Below are 11,020 nucleotides of genomic sequence, written 5' to 3' on the forward strand. Positions count from 1 at the left end.
ACTAATAACGGCGATGACCTTTTATTCACAGACGCGGAGTAGTTACCGCCGGTTAGTCGCAGCTTATTCTGTATTCTTGTACGTACAGTCAGGGACAAAAGTTTTCGGGACGCGTATTTGTGGAAAAACATTTATTTCTTTTTTGCCTCGCTAGTTTGCATGTGTATTTTTTTTTCTCTGAATGGGGCGCGCATGTCCCCTCGTGACCAAGTAATTTCATTCTCCATATTTACGCGACCGAGCAGAAAAAAATATTTTCCCCTGAACTCGCGTCCCGTAAACTTTTGTCCTTGACTGTACGTTAGCTCATCTGCCGTATGGCGCCGTGATTAGACTTATATTTATGCCATTATGACAAAACAGCATTGACAGTAACGCACTTCTACAGCCGTTCAGTAGACTATTCACTCCAGCGAAGATCAATTTGAAAGCATCGTCTACTGTGGCTTCAGTGCGAATTTATATAAGCATAGCAACCATCAGAGAGCTGAGCATGCATAGCACCGTCGTCATCAAACCTGCTGGCAGGGAGGAACCTTTTGGGTAATCTCATGTGATCCGCAGGTGCGTTTGTTGTGAATGTGCCTGATTATCGTATTAAGCTCAATATTCTTGGCGTGTCGATCAACAACACATAGCGCAAATTATGGTGAAAATGATGGTGAGCCATTGTAAAGTACTCGAAAGTTGAGTAAAAGGGCAATGAGTTTGTAAGCGCTTGACCCTGTCCATTTTCTGGTTTCTCTCTAAACGTGATTTAGCACGTAAGGTATACTCTCTTAAAGCGAAGAAGCTGGTGCGCTTTTCGCCCACTCGTGCCATTCTCCGACATGCGCAAATGTCGATACTTCGCTTTCGCTGTGGAAGCACTCCACATTGTCGTTGCTTATGCAGATTTTGGAGCCACGAGTAGCTGCAATGAATGCGGCACAAGTGCAAGGTTTTCAAGACTGCTCCGATAATCAATAACTTTCTAAATTGAGCTGTCGAGCACGGGCAGCAAAAAATGGCACCCTGGAGCCTAAGATCCTGCTAATGAGCTCGCAAATCGCACGACAATCACGGGCTACAGCGCTAATTGCTCAGATGCCGATGATGACACTGGTGCGCTTTTTATTCGTGAAAAAAATTTCCGCTTCGTTTGTTTACATATTTTGCAAAAAAGATTTTTCAACGCAATAATATTACAAAACACAGCACAGATATCAATTTTTCCGAAACGTCCTTCAGCTTCAATTTAAGCGGACCCATTCCAGGAAAATTTAGAGTACTTTATGAGGTTCACGTTAAATGCCTTATGTATAGTAGAAATATTTTCGGTTTCTAATTGTCCCAAATGATTTGTTCTGTCAAAGCTTCTAAATTTCAATATTTATACAAAAGACATAATTACTGTTCGCACATCTTCAGATGTACTACATCAGCATGTGTCACTACAAAGCAAGCATTTTGTCGCAATGGCTGCGAGCGCATTGGATACTTGGAGAAATATTTCCCCAATGTGGGGAAATGTTTGTCTGGATCGTAGTTTCCGTGTTTACATTTTATTTATTCTTGTATTAATAATGCGCTAATTTCTGCAATTCGTGCATTTTTTGTTTGAAGTTCCTGTTTATTTTGAATTTACTTGCACTGTTTCTCGTTAGTATTGTATTATAGTTTTTCTCTGCAGGCCTGTATATTCTTTTCTTCACTGCCTAGTATGTTACCTGCTAATCTTATCCATTATGTCATAGGAGGTCCCCCGGTCAGTTTATACTTCGGGACCTCCTTCTGTAATACTGATAATCCATGCACATGTACCTCACAGTGAAAATAAAGATGAAAGATGATGATGAAAGACAATTGCCACAAGAGCTGAGAAGAACTGTTTTGTTTGTTTTTGGCAATGTCTAAAATCCACATAGTTTGGAAGTTGTAACGGTTTCAATCCCTAGATGAATGTGGATTGGTGGAAGGAAAAAAGATATTTGTCTAGAAAGCACGGTTAACCTTTGTTGCGGTGTGAAGACTATTATGAAAGGTCGTGTTTTGTAGTTGCGCACTGCATCAAGGGTAGGTAAACACATACTGAGGAGTTAATAAGAAGCCGTTACAAGCGCCACTTTCCACAAAAGGCCAGTATTGTGAACGGAAAAGAACGAGCTTGTCTCTCGCAAGAGCTAATTGTCAGGTTTGACGACCGGTTACTGATTGGTCTGCAGAATTTGAGAAGTAACAAATGCCTTATGGAATGCCCGAGTTGGCAGGAGTGAATACGTTGAGATGGCAAGGTGAGATAGGAATCGTACAAAATCCTTTGACCTAGATTGAATGTGCCAACGAAGGCCCGTTCGTACGACTTGGCAAGCGCGATGTTTTATATACATGGCTAATGGTTTGCATATACCCTAGTTACGAATGGATAGCAATAAATACCTATTCGATAACAGAAACACTAACTACATATTGAGTTTGTGACTAGGCGAATGTAAATTATATATTAAGTGAAATAGGATTCACAAGAGGTGCCGCACAAAGAAGCCGATAATAGTATCAAAGTGAAATTTGAGCATCCAATTTTTTTTTCAGCAAAATGAAAATCTTGGAGTCTGAAGAGCGCATTTATTAGAAATACTATATTAAACATTGGGCAGGAATATATAGAAGAGAACATTGCTCAAATTTATGTAGGCTGCTGAAAGAAAGAAGGAGGAGCGACAAAGATGATGACTGGTAGTCGAAATAAAGCTCGTAGCCTTAAGACCATTATGTTGCCCTGACAATAATCACTACGGTCGTGTTCTTCATTAAACACCATACTGTCGCCGCCTACACCAGTTCTCCCGCCACGGAGTGTTGCCGTGCTAAGCTACAACAAACCGACTGATTTTCGTCGACTAACCTCGTATCCTGCTGCGTCGTCTCTTCGCGAGAGAATACTGCATCAAGACACGCACCTGTCCCATGGTTCAATCTTAGCATATGTAGATGCCAGCACCCAGTACTGCGAAATAGCAACTGCAGTCAGCTGTACCTGCAAACCAGTGCTTCATAAGATTTCTACGAATCGATTCGCGGAACCTCCATCATTCTGTGCTGATCTGGTTGCTATCGAAGAAGCTCTTCGTTCTGTAGCCGCCATTACCCTGCTTCTTACGCCCCACCTTGTAATCCGCACTGACGTCCTTCGAGCAATATGCCTAATCCGACGCGTCCGTTGCAGCCCTGAAAACGCCAGGAAATACGTTGTCTGGCCGCTCACATCCCGAAACCTTGTACGAACTGAGCGGGTCCCACGTCATCAGCTAAGTTCACAAAGCTCTGCAGATTCAGCAACGCACCTTAGGACCCAACCTCATCAAGGCCTGAGTTCCCAAGTATGGATAATGCTACCCTCCTTCAAACAAGAAAGGAACACTTCGGGCGCCGCACATGTGCTCTCGTCCCTCCGTGCACGTAATGAAAGCGTTACGGACGGACGGACGTACATGATCCGTGCGCATGAGCCATTATATATAGGCTATCGCCTTAATAATTTCACGAAGGCACATCTGAGTGACTGCGCCGCGGAATTACGGAGCGCGGTACGGGCGAACTTTGTGGTCCGCAAGCAGGAAAGGACATTGAGAACAACATTTCTTTTAGGAAGTCGAGGGAGGACAATTTTTTACGAGTTTGTTGTAGTATTTTCATTTGATGGAGATTGGTGAATGTTCGAACACAGCCGTTCGCTTTGACTTCTTCATACTACCAATATGCCAGTATAGAAGCTCGTTCACTGAAATCATTTGAAGCCTCCTGAAAAAACTGATAACTTTACTCCTAAATTGCTGTGCAGCGCCTTTTTGTTGACTAGGGAAAGTATTGAAATTTATCAAATAATGGAAGTCAGTATCGCCAGTGGGCAGCAGGGATCTGTAAAGTTGTGGCAATAAACACTTAAGGAGTAACTTTTACGTCGTTAAAATAAATCGGGCAAGTCACTGCCTGACGAACTCCAAAGAAATTTTATTTTATCCGATGGCATTACTGTGCACATTGCAAAAAAAATTAAAAAAGGTGGCGCAATCGAATGCCACGTTGGACCGTTGTTGTTCTTAATATATGTAAATGATTTAATTAATGTTGTACCTACCGCTGTATCTGTTAAGTTATTCGCAGACGACTGCGTTCTGTTTAAAGAAATTTCATCCGGCAATGACCACAGCTCTGTACAAAAAGCAATTTTTAACATTGATCAGTGGTGTCTTAAATGGACTATGGAACTAAATACTGAAAAAACTGTTCCCTTACGAATAACAAAAAAAAAATCTCCCATTTTGCTTCCTTACTTCCTTCACGGCAGTATGATATTGGAAGTTAAAAAATATAAATATTTTGGTGTAACTCTTGACAATAGGTTAAATGGCAAGCACACATTACTAATATTTCTATAACTGCATTTCAAAAGCTATGGGTTTTACGATGAAAGCTAAAAACTGCCCCAGCACATATAAGAAAATTAGCTTATGAAACTTGCGTACGGTCTTCGCTTGAATACGCTTCAGTAGTTTGGGACCCGTACACGAAAAAAGATATAATGCTTCTTGAAAAAGTCAACAGGAAAACTGTTAGGTTTATATTTGGAAAATATAGAAGGGAGGACTCCCCTACACAGTTAATGAATTTAAATAACATTCATACACTGGAAACCCGCAGAAAGATTGCCCGATTGACATTCCTCTAACAGTTTAACAGGATAAAATAAAGTCAAGCTTCCAGAATGCCTTACGCGCCCACTAGTAAGAAGGACTCGCCGTGTTAATGAGCATTAACTTACTCCCATTTTTGTCAAAACTAACAGCTTTAAGTTCAGTTTTTTCCCTAGAACAGTACAATATTGGAATTTGTTACCAGCATCTGTTTTAACCTCACATAATTTTTCTGATCCATTACAACGTCTACTTACCTGCTAATATTGTTTTATGTATATTTTGCATTTGTGTGCTGCTAATATTGTATAATTTTATTCTTTTCATTATGTAACTATGTGAATTCACTCTTCCTTGGGCCGAGCAATGGCCTGCAGTATTTTCAAATAAATAAAATAAATTAATTAAATTACACATTGGTTGCGACAACTAACTTAATCTGCGACAGTACACACCTCAATTCTCGGTCCCGTCTTGCTACATTATGACACCATCAACCTCTTGTTCCGAAAGTATCCTAACCGAGCTGGGGAATACTGCGCTACTTGATAGACAGAGACACGTGGTAGACGACACACGAATGAAGCGCAAAGTTGATCATACCCAAGTATGATCAACCAACTGGCCCCCGTGTTTGCATTGTTGGATCCTAACCGAGTTTTCTGGGTGATTAGCAGGTGGTATCTAACAGGTGGTATGGCGGAGCGTTGTTGGGTCGGCGGGGTATGTCAAAGCCGAGTTGAAGGTGCCCTTATGGTGGTGTCCATGGTTCCGACGGCACCCACAGGGTTGTAACTAATGTTCACTGGGATAGTTTCGGTGCCTTACTACCGCTCTTACCGTATAGTTGGCAGCAGCCACTAGTTACTTTACACCAACACGCATTAAAAATTACGACCGCTAGACAGCGCAACTGAGCAGTCCTCCCAAGAACTAGTATACTAATAGCCAATAAGAAGATCTATTATTTGGCTTCACAGCATGCCACTAGTAAGTAGCACTACTACTCATAAATACAATATTAGCAATTGACTAACATCAGTTCTTAGAAAAATTGCATGCTCTCCATACGTCGACTTTATCGCATCGTCTCATTAGGATACTAAGGAGTCGTCTTTCAATTTGCTACTAGAAAATGCAATTGCGGTGATTGCTAGAGTGGCATTATTGGCGTCCAGCCGTTTGTGAGACGGTAGTTTTCTAGGCCAAAGAAGGATGCCTGAAGTGTGCGGAATAAATGCCGAACTTGTCCGCCTCCATGTCATCTGCGACTCCTTTGGCAACAGCGGATGTTTGCACAATTATGATGTTGGTGTATTTGCTTTCCGTCCTGAAAGACCTTAACTACAGTTTCAGTTGCCGAAAGAGTATGCTATATTTTGTAATCAAAAACGGTTTTTTGACATTTGATCGCAGTTCTGCGTTTAACATCAGTAAATTCTAGTTTTGAAAAGAACAAAAATGATTTCGTGACCTACCTCCATAATAATAAAAATAAACATTCGCCAAACCAATTTCATCAATATATGATGCGTGTCTCTCGATCCAACAAAAGCCTACCCTCATCAGTCAAATTCAGCTGACAACAAAAACTTCCTTTGCAGAAATACAGGAAGGAATATTTTTCACTTTTTCAGTGTATGTAATTAGGAAAATGAGACCTTTGCCACATAAATATACAATAAATTTGTATCAAGTCTTTGTTACATCTAAATAGGACGCATGTCACAGAGACACATGTTTCCATTGTTTTAAAGAAATATAAGGAAAAAGGTCTATGATATTATATGGTGGCACAACATTAACTTTTTGTTAGGGCTGTTCACCCATCTTTACTATTTTGTGCTCGTATGAACAGATATGTAAAGTTGTCCCATTTCAAACTTTATGTTCAGAACTTTTTAAACACGTTGAGTACTCCTTTTGTAATTAAAATCATTATTGAATAAAAATTTTCCGCTTGGCGTGTCACTTCTTTAATAATTATTCTTCTTTCCACACGTGTCCTTGTCCAATGTTTTTCGGAGCAAAGTAATGAATTCATGGGAAAATACGAAATAATGCCAACAATGACAGCTTTACCACCTATATATAATGCCGCCCGAAACCAGCCGAACACAGTTGTTCCGCTGCCTCCTTTAAAAAAACATGCTGACGCTGCGTGTTGCTGTATTTTCGCTTGCTGTTTGCTTCCTGGCTGACCTGGCCGAGGCAAAACCGAGTGAGTATATGCTCTTTTTTTGCACATAAGTTAAAATACTTCAAGATAATCGCTGAAATAACGGCCATGGCAAGGCACCTTTTTGTGCACTAGTAGGCTTCGACGAATATTATAGTGTGGGTAAATCAAGCGCTTCATAGCATTACAAGAGTGGCTGTATTGTGAATGTTCGGTTTAATGGGTGATGGGGTGGTACACCAGATTGCTGCACGAAGTAGGCGACGATCTCTGGCTACAAAAACAAAATCTAAATTACATTTGCAGCAAAGGCGAAGCAGCAGCTAAAAAGGGCAGCTACTTCATTTACACCGCCACCTCATCTGCACTCTTATTTATGTCCTCCAAAATAAATCTAAGTTAAAATGAAATTTCTTTCCGTAAGCAGAAATAGGGATTGTGTACTTGAGCATAAAAGCCATCGACATTTAGTAGTAAAAGTGAATCTACTCTTGAGGCCTCCAAATTATGCTTGAAAGCTAGCTGCGAATATAGCAGAAGCCTTCAGACTCTTATAGTTAGAAACGTTATAGACATCAAGTCTCCTATCGGTATAAGCATTTACCCTATTTGCTATCAGAGTTAGCGGGCGGCAATATTGGGAGCCCCGTATTGCGGAAGCCGCCGTAATTGTTAGTGATTTGAAACTAAGAGCACGAACTAAAATAATGTTTCCGACACGTTTTCGCCTATCTGCCGGCCCCTATAAGCGCCGCTCGATTACCTGGCCCCCGAGTTGATTAGCAACGTCGTCCGGCTGTGCAGACAAGCAGGGATTTTACGGATGCCGGCTCTACGAACGCCGTAGAAACTTTCTCTCTTTCTCTTTCTTTCTCTGATGTTGCGTCGTTAAGTGTACTAGATTGTCCTGTACACAATAGTGTGCGTGCTATTGTGGCCAGTAGAGGCGCAGTGACGTCGTCAAGGAACGTCAAGAAACACCTACGGTGTTTGCTGATACCGGCATCGATGAAAACCGAGCTCTGGTTGCAAGGTCGCACGGCGCTGAAAACAACTTGGGTTCCAGAGAACCGAGCCGGCAGGGAGAAGATGAAGTACTCGAATCTCACAGTGGCCGGCAGAGCGGCGACGAAGCGTAGGGAACATTATTTTTTGGTGCTTTTTGTTTAGCATTGCGGAACGCTATGGCGGCTTCCGGAAAGCAGCGTCACCACGATTGCCATCCGCTAAATCTGATGGTGAATAACGCGTATAAAAACGCCTATTTAACCAGACGATGCACGACACACAACATGCTTTAGTAAATCTAGCGTTTAGGCAAGTTGGTTACTTTGCTCCCATATAACTGCAGCGCGCAAAAAAGAGGACGAACACAAATGAATACAAAGGAAGGAAAGCAAGCTCTGTGCTAGTCTCCTTTTTTTCGCGCTGCAGTTAGGGGGAGGACATACAGCATGCCACTTGTGGCTGGTGTGGAACATTGGTGCTACGCTTTTGCTATATTTTATTGCCATCTGGGGTAAAGGGAACTTTCATGATTACTCAGCCCTGCAAACAAGAAAGCAAGTTGTTGGACACAACTTTTATTAGCCGTGGTATACTTTAACCCTTAATCAAAATTCTTCAGGAATGACAAAACAGGGCATTGAATTCTTGCAGAGAGAGTTCGCAAGTCCGCACCGAAATTGCAAGGCTATTCTGCAAGATTGGTTACAGCTGTTTATGATGTATGTATGTATGGATGGATGGATGAAATATAGGAGCGTTCCCTTTGAAACGGGGTGGTAGCAGTAGCTATCATGCTCATGTTTTTCCCCCACATCTTAATTATTGATTTAGAATGGTTAACTAAACCATCATTCTATTTATGAAATTTTTGTTCCTACATTACTAACATTATGTCACTTCTCTGCTTTTAAGCCACCAATCTTCCAGTCGTTTTTTGCTAGTTTCCACCGCCGGTTTATTCACCCGGCCACTGTTATCTCTAAACCCCAGAGCTTCAGGAACAGTGATTGCGCCTGCATCAACTTCCGGATAAATACCATTACATTCGAGTATATTATGGTCAATTGTTTCACTGGAGTTTCCACATACAGCACATGCGTCATCTCCATTGTTAAATTGCTTTTTGTAGCTGCGTGTTCTAAGGCACCCTGATCTAGCTTCAAAAAGTAGGGCACTGCCTCTTGAGTTATCAAAGAAATCTTCCTTCCTGATCTGCATTTTCCACTTTCGGTATAATTGCGATAAATCTGGTTTATGTTAGGCAAATGGGGAAATAAGAAAGTGATTAATAATTGACATCCACCCAAGCGCAGCCTTACGGATACAAGGCAGATCCATACAGCTTTCTCGGAAACTTCATCGTTAAAGAAAAATTCGTCCTGGTCTGATGATCGAACCCGGGACCACAACCTTTCCGAGGCACGTATTTTTCTTTAACTACTAATTTTAACTATTAACCACCATATTTCCGGGACACGAATTCACCTTTAAATACGAATTTCGCTTTCACTAGGAAGTTTCTGAGAAAGCTGTATTGCTTACATTTGCAGCCGTAAGGCTGCACTTGGGTGGATATTAATGAGTAATTACTCTACACCTTGTAAGATTCCCCAAAATACGTGATCGAACGGGGAAGTGTTTCAATCAACGCACCCGTAAGCACAACGTGACAACGAAGAGCAAGACTGGTGGTAACCAACCACTACACTGCAGCCGATGCGAAAACATCATTTCCTTGTTTCATCAAACTAAGTTTCTAGCCAAAGCTCGGAATAAGGCGGATATAGAGGTAATCGCAGTTATTTTCATCGTTTAAGAAAGGAAAAATACGGCAGCACACCTCCTATTCACCTATCTGAAAAAAAGCTGTCCTTTTTAGATGGTTACATCTAGCCTCTTATCCAAGTCAGTGCCTTTCGCTTCAGAGCGCTTTTACAAGTTTTACGTGACTATTATGTTGTTTTGCCATGATTTCACAGCTCAAAGTTTTAGTATGTATTCATAATTTTTTTTTTTTGCCGTCCTTTATACGGCTTTTCATTCGTTTTCATCTGTGATACATTTAATGCTGTTATTTATACATTTGAGCAGATGGGAATATGCTTTTATAAATGTTCGACACGTGTTGATAATTCATCTATTGCTCGGGTTGCTTTGTCATTGGTTCACGCATGCCTTCTTCCAGTTTGAAGGGTGGCTGTATCAAACGTTTTTTGATTGTTTAATTTGGAAGTTGCGCTTCTGTCCTGTCCTCTCTCCATTTTTTCTAGGAGGGTTTATTCAGGGCACAGCACTTCTTAATTATCATTTACCAACTAGCTCGTCAGAAAGTTTTACTGAGTTGTAGAAATCTTAAAAACACCTAATTCTATTAACTTACACGTTCAGGAAGTTCTAAGGAAACGTGGCTTCCAAACGATCGAATAATTTCTATGAAAAGTAGGATAAAATTATTATCTGGGAATTCACTATTTGTAAAGGTAACGGTGACAGAGCACAAATTCAGCGCATACAAAAAACTGAACAGGCTGTTTGAGTGTATAGTTTTAGAGAAACGCAGCTAAAAGTTCTCCAGATCGAGACCATATATGCGCATCCCTCTCCAATTAAAAGCTTGCACGGAAAAAGCTTTATATCACTGAAAAAGTAAAAAAACACTAATCAAAATCAAAACTCAAGGAATGAACACGTGCATGGTACCAGATTAGTATTCGTCATGTTGTAGACTAGGCAGTTCTTATGATTCTTTCAACCTGTTCATAGCTCTGATTTGGCTGTGAACCTCTTTTACTCGTTTCACAGTGCGCCGCATCAGGGCATTTTCTTATCCCTGAAATATGCCACAGGCCGAAGAATTGCTAAAATAACGTGCAACTTAAATTGTGCTTCGCGCCTAAGCGCATCATATAACAGGATCCAGGTCGAGAACTAAGGTTGATACACAGCCCATTAGAGACGAGGAAATGTACTTGATTATATTTCTACTATTTGAACAATAAGATACAGGCATTGTTTGCCACTCGTTCTTATCACTAGTAACAGAAGATTTATACAGTCGAATATCAATTGTATGAATATAATATTGTGTTATTTTTTTTTTGCTGTATTTTATTGTGTTTTACTTTCTTTAATTCAACCCCACTCCCCTCTGTAATGCCCT

Source organism: Amblyomma maculatum, chromosome 10, assembly GCF_055883805.1.
Source record: "Amblyomma maculatum isolate TAMU_Amacu chromosome 10, ASM5588380v1, whole genome shotgun sequence".
NCBI lineage: Eukaryota > Metazoa > Arthropoda > Arachnida > Ixodida > Ixodidae > Amblyomma > Amblyomma maculatum.